The sequence below is a fragment of the Ranitomeya imitator genome, chromosome 2, assembly GCF_032444005.1.
Source record: "Ranitomeya imitator isolate aRanImi1 chromosome 2, aRanImi1.pri, whole genome shotgun sequence".
Taxonomy (NCBI): domain Eukaryota; kingdom Metazoa; phylum Chordata; class Amphibia; order Anura; family Dendrobatidae; genus Ranitomeya; species Ranitomeya imitator.
In genome coordinates this window covers 360,586,979-360,597,404 of record NC_091283.1, presented here as the reverse complement: position 1 = coordinate 360,597,404, position 10,426 = coordinate 360,586,979, and positions in this window count along the sequence as shown.

The window sequence follows — 10,426 nt, the reverse complement described above, 5'->3', positions numbered from 1 at the left end:
CAACTATACACGTCATCCCCTGACCTTACCCCCGCTGTATTACAGAACGCCAGTGACTGTCTGCAGTCTCTAACATCATGTCCGCTCTCTATCTGAAACTCAACCTCTCCAAAACTGAACTACTTCTGCTCCCGCCTTCTACTAACCTCCCTAAATATGACATTTCCTTCTCTGTGGGTGGCACCATAATAACACCCCGGCAGCAGGCGCGCTGTCTGGGTGTTATGTTTGACTCTGATCTCTCCTTCACATCCCATATACAATCTCTTGCCCGCTCATGCCGCTTACACCTAAAGAACATCTCTAGAATCCACCCTTTTCTCACCATGGAGACAACAAGATCCACTCCCGCCTGGACTACTGCAACGCTCTATTAATTGGCCTCCCCCTCACTTGACTTTCCCCTCTCCAGTCCATCCTTAATGCGGCAGCCAGGGTTGTCCATCTGGCTAATCATTACTCAGATGCATCCGCTCTTCACCAGTCATTACACTGGCTGCCCATTCACTACAGGATACAATTCAAAGTAATTGTTCTCACCCACAAAGCTCTTCACAGTGCGGCACCCCCATCTCCTCCCTCATTTCGGTCTATTGGCCTAGCCGACCACTGCGCTCTGCAAATGACTTTCGGCTAATCTCTGCACTAATCCGTACCTCCCACTCCTGACTCCAAGACTTCTCCCGCGCTGCGCCAATCCTCTGGAATGCTCTACCCCAAGATATTAGGACCATCCACAACTTGCATAGTTTTCGGCGCTCGCTCAAAACAAATTTGTTCAGAGCCGCCTACCATGTTAACTAATCAAAGTCATTTCATGTTTGGGTGTGTAGCCCACTCACTATCTCCATCTACACCCCCACCCCCTGAAGATGGGTGGACCATCATTGTAAATACATCATTGTAAATACACACCTGTACTTTGTATCTCCCCCACCTCATTGCAGATTGTAAACTCTCACGAGCAGGGTCGTTTTATTTCGCTTTATTGTATTGTTAACGTTGTTACCTATGACTGTTTGAAACTGTTAAACTGTAAAGCGCTGCGGACTATGTTGGTGCTACATAAAGATTATTATTATTATTAAGGAAAGATCTTTGAATATGACGAAAATGACTATATATTTAATTGTGTTTACAGAGAAATTTTAACTTAATTTATGTTTCGTTATGAAATTTGTTTAGATGCTGGAATGAATAAAAAACGCACGTCTTACTGAATCCAGTTTGTTTTTGATTTTACACTGTGAATAAAATGTATTATTAGTATTATTCAGATTTTTAATGATCATTATTGTTATTAACTTCATTTTAAGTTAATTTACCACCTGCGTAAGCGCTATTGAATGTTGTCATTATTTACTTTAGTTTAATCACCAGCAGCGTTAGATAGCAATGAGCGTGCCGAGCGTTAGCTGGCTGGAAACAGCTAGTATATATATATATGAGGCATCATGATTACTCGCTAATCCCGCCTCCTGCACAGTAGCTCCACCTTCCACCACATCACAACACATAATCCCGCCCCCCACATCACCACAAAATCCCGCCCCCAACACATCACCACACATAATCCCGCCCCCACCCCATTACCACACACAATCCCGCCCCCGACCACATCACCACACACAATCCCGCTCCCACCCCATTACCACACATAATCCCACCCCATCACCACACACAATCCCGCCCCCCCACCCCATCATCACCCATACTCCCGCTCCCCCAACCCATCACCACCCATAATCCCACTCCCCCACCAAATCACCACCCATAATCCCGCCCCCCATCCCATCACCACTGATAATCCCTCCCCCCACCCCATCACCACACCTAATCCCGCCCCCACATTACCACACAGTCCCGCCTCCACCACATTACCACCCATAATCCCGCCCTCACCCATCACCACCCATAATCCCGCCCCCACCCCATTACCACAGATAATCATGCCCCCCACCACATCACCACACGTATTCCCGCCCCCCACATCACATTCGTTAATTCCGCCCCTTCACAGTAGCTCCGCCCCACCACATCACCACATAATCCCACCCCCACCACATAATCTCGCCCCCAACACATCACCACACATAATTCCGCCCCCCACCCCATCACCACACATAATCCCGCCCCCCACAATCCCACCCCCCACCCCATTACCACACATAATCCCACCCCCCCACACCCTTACCACACATAATCCCGCCCCATCACATTACCACACATAATCCCGCCCCCACCACAATACCACACATAATCCCGCCCCCACCACATTACCACACATAATCCCGTCCCCCACATTACCACACATAATCCCGCCCCCCACCACAATACCACACATAATCCCTCCCACTACATTACCACACATAATCCCGCCCCCCCACCATATTACCACACATAATCCTGCCCCCACCCCATTACCACAGATAATCCCGCCCTCACCACATTACCACACAAACCCGCCCCCCCACCACATCACCACACATATTCCCGCCCCCCACATCACACTCGCTAATCCCGCCCCCTTCACAGTAGCTTCGCCCCCACATCAACACACATAATCCCGCCCCCCACCACAATACCACACATAATCCCTCCCACTACATTACCACACATAATCCCGCCCCCCCACCATATTACCACACATAATCCTGCCCCCACCCCATTACCACAGATAATCCCGCCCTCACCACATTACCACACAAACCCGCCCCCCACCACATCACCACACATATTCCCGCCCCCCATATCACACTCGCTAATCCCGCCCCCTTCACAGTAGCTTCGCCCCCACATCACCACACATAATCCCGCCCCACACCACATAATCTCGCCCCCAACACATCACCACACATAATTCCGCCCCCCCAACACGTCACCACACATAATTCCGCCCCCACCCCATTACCACACAATCCCGCCCCCCCAACACATCACCACACATATTCCTGCCCCCCACCCCATTACCACACAATCCCGCCCCCACATCACACTCGTTAATCCCACCCCCTGCACAGTAGCTCCGCCCCCACCACATCACCACACATAATCCCACCCCCACCACATAATCCCACCCCTTCACCACATAATCCCGCCCCAACCCCATATCCCGCCCCCACCCATAATCCCGCCCCCAACACATAATTACGCATAATCACGCCCCCCACATCACCAGGGATAATCCCGCCTCTCCACATCACCACACATAATACCGCCCCCCATCCCATCACCACCAAAAAAACCCGCCCCCCCACCCCATCAACACCCATAAACCTGCCCCCACCCCATCACCACCCATAAACCCGCCCCCCACCCCATTACCACAGATAATCCCACCCCCACCACATCACACTCGTTAATCCCGCCCCCTGCACAGTAGCTTCGCCCCCACATCGCCACACAATCCCGCCCCAACACATCACCACAGATAATCCCGCCCCCCATCACCACACAATCCCGTTCCTCATCACCACACATAATCCCGCCCCCACCCCATTACCACCACATCACACTCTCTAATCCCACCCCCTGTACAGTAGCCTCGCCCCCACATCACCACACATAATCCCACCCCCCATTACCACATAATCCCGCCCCCCACCACATCACCACATAATCCCGCCCCCACCACATCACCACATAATCCCGCCGCCCAACATCACCACATAATCCCGCCCCCCACATCACCACATAATCCCACCCCCATCACCACACAATACCGCCCCTCACCCAATCACCACCCATAAAACCGCCCCCCCACTTCATTACCACAGATAATCACGCCATCCACCCCATTACCACAGATAATCATGCCCCCCACCACATTACCACACAATCCCGCCCCCCACACATTACCAGACATAATCCCCCCTACCACATCACCACGCATAATCCCGCCCCCACCCATAATCCCACCCCCAACACATCATTACACATAATCCCGCCCCCCACATCACCAGGCATAATCCCGCCTCTCCACATCACCACGCATAATCTCGCCCCCCACCACAATACCACACAATTTCACCCCCCACCACATTACCACACATAATCCCACCCCCCACCACATTACCAGATAATCCCGCCCCCCACCATATTGCCACACATAATCCCGCACCCCCACCCCATTACCATAGATAATCCCGCCTCCACCACATTACCACAGATAATACTGTCCCCCACCACATTACCACATAATCCCGCCCCCCACCACATTACCACACAATCCCGCCCCCCACACATTATTACAGATAATACTGCCCCACCACATTACCACAGATAATGTGGTGGGGGCGGTATTATCTGTGGTAATGTGGTGGGGCAGTATTATCTGTAATAATGTGGGGGGGCGGGATTGTGTGGTAATGTGGTGGGGGCGGGATTTTCTCTGGTAATGGGGTGGGGGCGGGATTGTGTGGTGATGTGGTGGGGGATGGGATTGTGTGGGGTGATGTGGTGGGGGCGGAGCTACTGTGCAGGGGGCGGGATTAGTGAGTGTGATGTGGGGGCAGGATTATGTGTGGTGATGGTGCTGCGGGATTATGTGTGGTGATGTTGGGGGCGGGATTGTGTGTAGTAATGTGGTGGGGGCGGTATTACTACACATAATCCCGCCCCCCACATCACCACACATAATCCCGCCCCCACATCACACTCAATAATCCCGCCCCCTGCACAGTAGCTCTGCCCCCACATCACCACACATAATCCCATCCCCCACATCACCACACATAATCCTGCCCCCCCACATTGCCACACATAATCTCGCCCCCCACCACATTACCACACATAATCCCGCCCCCACCCCATTACCACATAATCCCGCCCCCCACAACACCACACATAATCCCACCCTCCCACCACATTACCACACAATCCCCCCCACCACATTACCACACATAATCCCGTCCCCACACATTAAATTGTACCTGGTAGAAGTCAAGGAAGGATCTTTGATAATGACAAAAATGACTATGCATTTAATTGTATTTACAGAGAAATTTTAACTTAATTTATGTTTCGTTATGAAAGTTGTTTAGATGCTGGAATTAATAAAAAACGCACATCTTACTGAATCCAGTTTGTTTTTGATTTTACACTGTGAATAAAATGTATTAGTATTATTCAGATTTTTTATGATTCTTATTGTTATTAACTTCATTTTAAGTTAATTTACCACCTGTTTAAGCGCTATTAAATGTTGTCATTATATACTTTAGTTTAATCACCAGCAGCGTTAATTAGATAGCAATGAACGTGCCGAGCGTTAGCTGGCTGGAAACAGCTATATATATATATATATATATATATATATATATATCTCAAGCAAAAAAAGAAGGCAGCACTCCAAGATCAGATAAAGGTGAAAAAAGGCTGTGAAGTTTATTTCAGACCCACATTTCAGACCCACATCTCGCGACGTTTCGGCTCGCACTGAGCCTTTCTCAAGCAATGGGTGGTAACAAGTTGTGTCCTTATATACAAACCATCCTCAATCATTTACATAATACATAGCCAAATATGTGTTTACAAATATTTATAATACATATACATTATATTTCCACAGTGCTCCAAGTGTTACCCTATATAAAGTGCATAGTGCTAAAGTGCTTTTTAATTTCTCTCCTTTCCCCCTGCCCACAAGTAATACTGCTTTTAGGGTTATTCATAGTTAATTAATGTACATAAAAGGATTCATAACCTCATATATTATTGATGTATGGCGCTTACCCTGCCGAATAGACGGAGTCACCTGGAGGACTAACATGCCGCTGATTTTCGGCGTTCTCTAGGATCTACTGCGCATGTCAAAAACCTCCCATTCCCATGTGGTATGACGCTAGCCAGTGAGACAACAGACGTTACTTCATTTCATCCGCGCCTGCGCACAAGGACAATGTCTGCCCCGCACTTCCATCTTAGTTGTGGCAGCGCAAAGCTATTAGATAAGCTCTCTCTATTAATGTTCCTTGCTGTTTACGCAATAAATCCATCTTATATCCAGATATCAAAGGGGCCACTATAACATTCCACCTTCGGCAAGCAGGACAACACCTTATTCAGGTTGTCTCCCGCTGCCCATGGACCTTTACTTCGACCTGTGACCTTCTCAGACCACATAATCTCCGTAAGAGGACCCATATCAGTGTGCCTTTCTTATGCCCAGTATCTTAAACAGAGCAGAGATACTTTCAATATTAAATTAATATATTCGCTATTGAATGCCAAATTGTATATTTATTAGTCATATGAAGACAATCTCAACTGGCCAGCATACCAACATCAGGAAAATATACGGGGAATAACTATAAATTATAACAGATAAAAAAATAAAAAAATTATATTAATAATTGTGTCCTCCACCGTGAACATCCAATTCGTAAACAGCAGGGCAAGGACCTTTTTGCTGGGAGCGGAGATGTATCTAAAAAAATACAAACATAACACTTATTAAAATTGGAGCAGTAGAACAGTCTTCATTCTGCATGTTCCATATAACCGGAATGTATACATTCCGGTTATATGGAACATGCAGAATGAACATAACACTTATTAAAATTGGAGCAGTAGAACAGTCTTCATTCTGCATGTTCCATATAACCGGAATGTATACATTCCGGTTATATGGAACATGCAGAATGAAGACTGTTCTACTGCTCCAATTTTAATAAGTGTTATGTTTGTATTTTTTTAGATACATCTCCGCTCCCAGCAAAAAGGTCCTTGCCCTGCTGTTTACGAATTGGATGTTCACGGTGGAGGACACAATTATTAATATAATTTTTTTATTTTTTTATCTGTTATAATTTATAGTTATTCCCCGTATATTTTCCTGATGTTGGTATGCTGGCCAGTTGAGATTGTCTTCATATGACTAATAAATATACAATTTGGCATTCAATAGCGAATATATTAATTTAATATTGAAAGTATCTCTGCTCTGTTTAAGATACTGGGCATAAGAAAGGCACACTGATATGGGTCCTCTTACGGAGATTATGTGGTCTGAGAAGGTCACAGGTCGAAGTAAAGGTCCATGGGCAGCGGGAGACAACCTGAATAAGGTGTTGTCCTGCTTGCCGAAGGTGGAATGTTATAGTGGCCCCTTTGATATCTGGATATAAGATGGATTTATTGCGTAAACAGCAAGGAACATTAATAGAGAGAGCTTATCTAATAGCTTTGCGCTGCCACAACTAAGATGGAAGTGCGGGGCAGACATTGTCCTTGTGCGCAGGCGCGGATGAAATGAAGTAACGTCTGTTGTCTCACTGGCTAGCGTCATACCACATGGGAATGGGAGGTTTTTAACATGCGCAGTAGATCCTAGAGAACGCCAAAAATCAGCGGCATGTTAGTCCTCCAGGTGACTCCGTCTATTCGGCAGGGTAAGCGCCATACATCAATAATATATGAGGTTATGAATCCTTTTATGTACATTAATTAACTATGAATAACCCTAAAAGCAGTATTACTTGTGGGCAGGGGGAAAGGAGAGAAATTAAAAAGCACTTTAGCACTATGCACTTTATATAGGGTAACACTTGGAGCACTGTGGAAATATAATGTATATGTATTATAAATATTTGTAAACACATATTTGGCTATGTATTATGTAAATGATTGAGGATGGTTTGTATATAAGGACACAACTTGTTACCACCCATTGCTTGAGAAAGGCTCAGTGCGAGCCGAAACGTCGCGAGATGTGGGTCCGAAATAAACTTCACAGCCTTTTTTCACCTTTATCTGATGTTGGAGTGCTGCCTTCTTTTTTTGCTTGATATATTACGTGGTTGGACTAGTGGATGGTCCTATCCAGGAGGCTTGGCACCCACCGGTGAGGATTGTGCTGCTCTCGTTTTTTCCTATCTATTTTTGTCCGGAGTAGCGTGCACAATTATAACATAGTTTTGCTTTACAAACTACAATTAATTATTCTGAAGCCATTTTTGTTGTTCTATGGAGGAAGGAGCCATGGAACATGGAGTGTTTAAATATACACCTGAGGATGAGGAGCGTATCCTTGGTGGACTTGATGGAGAAGCAATTTTTCTTAAAACACCATCCATACCAGAACTTAAGCGCAAGTATGAAAGTGATATCAAACATATGATCAATTTACAGCTGCATATGGTAACCTTGGGTCAATACTATAAAGAAGGGAAGATCCCTAGAGGTTTGAGGTCAAATATACGCCCAAACCTATTTCAAGGTGACACTATGTATTGTGCACGCTTTGTCATGTTGTCTAATAAATATGCTATGGACACTATTTTGCTGAACATAGAGTATTTACAAGAAGAAAGTAAGAAAATGCAAGTAAATACTGAAGGAATTGAACAAAAAATTAAGGCATTAATAACGATAGAAGATTGGAATATTTTTAAAGAAAAGGTTGACAAAGAAAGTGTAAAATTACGCAATGAATTGGAGGAGATAAAGAGAAAGAAATGGAATAGAGATCTGGAGGACTATGAAGCGGGACATATCTATTCATGGCAGAGAGAGGGCAATAAATCCATGTGGAAGAAGAAAGGTGGACATGGAAGAAACCGATGTAATGATAAATATGTGGGACATGTTGTTAACGTTGATTCTTCTTATAGATCAGGAAAAAACAATAGAAGGACAATCGAACACAAGAGGAGAGGAGGCAAGCGGCACCACCGGGAACAGAAAAAAACCGGAGAAAAACAGACTTCAGCCACAGAGGCAGGTGGCCAACAAGAAACGAGATCAGACCTCGTAGTTAACATCTCGGACAAGGTACTTACTCCAGCACAGACCTCTATCCTCAGTAAAGGATTATCATTTTCTCCCTGCTCACATACTAACTGGTTCAATGTGCAAATGGACTTGGAGAGATTTTTTAGATCCATAAAATTAAAAGAGTGGTTTCATGACAAAAACATAATGTATACTGTAGAAAATACTGAGTTTAATTCTAAATCTATGGGACTGAGAAAAAGTAGTGAGTTTGTACCGCAAGTAAATTCTGCAGTTATCAGTGCGTTTGAAAAGGTGGTAAGAGGGGAGATAGAGGAATTGAGGAATGGGGCTACTAAAAATTTCAAACATCCGAACATTACGGTGGAGGAATCCAAGGCATTGAAGGAGCTTGTCCATGATGACGACATCATCATTAAACCCGCGGATAAGGGGGGTGCTGTCGTCATCATGGACAAGCACAAATATATTGCAGAGATTGAGGGCCAACTTAGAGATGGTACGGTGTATCATAAATTGGAAGGTGACCCGAAATTTACCATTATGGCTGAAATTAAAAAATGTCTAGAAGATGCAGTAAAAAATAACGTAATAGATCAAGAGCTTATGGATTATCTATATATAGAATTCCCGAGAACACCTGTAATATATACGACCCCTAAAATCCACAAGACACTAAAGGACCCCCCTGGACGACCTATAGTGTCGGGGGTGGACTCAGTGTTCAGTAGGATGGGTACATTTTTAGACAAGATCCTCAACCCAATTGCCAGAAAAAGCAAATCATATATCCAAGACACAACAGATTTTTTTTAAAAATTGGAAGACATTAAATTAGAGGGAGAGACAATTTTGGCGTCATTTGATGTCATCTCTCTCTATACATCAATTGAACACCAAACTGGATTAAAAGCAGTAGAAAAGAAGTTAAATACAATTGAAGTGTCTATGGAAGGGAAACAATTTATATTGAAATTATTGGAAATTATTTTGGGGCGGAGCTACTTTCTTTTTGGGGATACGTTTTACTCGCAACAACGCGGTACAGCAATGGGGGCCAGTATGGCCCCCGCTTATGCAAACCTGGTAATGAGTGTCCTGGAGGAGGATCTCGTCTATGTGTCCCACCACTTCCAGCATGTGCTGGTGTGGTGGAGATACATAGACGACGTCTTCCTCCTATGGACAGGGACAGAAATAGAGCTTACGTACTTCCATGAGTATTTAAATACGATAGATAGAACTATTAAATTCACGTTGATATCTTCAAGGACAAGTATACAGTTCCTGGATGTCTTGGTGAGACAGGAGAACGGTGAACTCACTACAACCTTATTTGTCAAGGAAACAGATAAAAACAACCTGTTAATGTTCAATAGTCAACATCCCAGTAGTATGATTAGGTCAATACCCCTTAGCCAAATGCTAAGGGTACGCAGAATAGTGAAAGAGGAAAATGAGATTGAGGGAATAATAGACAAACTGGCACAAAAGTTCTTGAAGAGAGGATACCCGAGGAAATTACTTAATGGAGTCAAGCATGGGATACTCAATAGAAATAGAAGTGAATTAATTGAGAAAAATACAGAGAAAAAAATGCTAAATAGAATCCCATGTGTAATGACATATACGGAAGAGAGTGGAGCTATCTCGGAGGTAATTAGGAAACATTGGGGTATGTTGGGCAAATGCC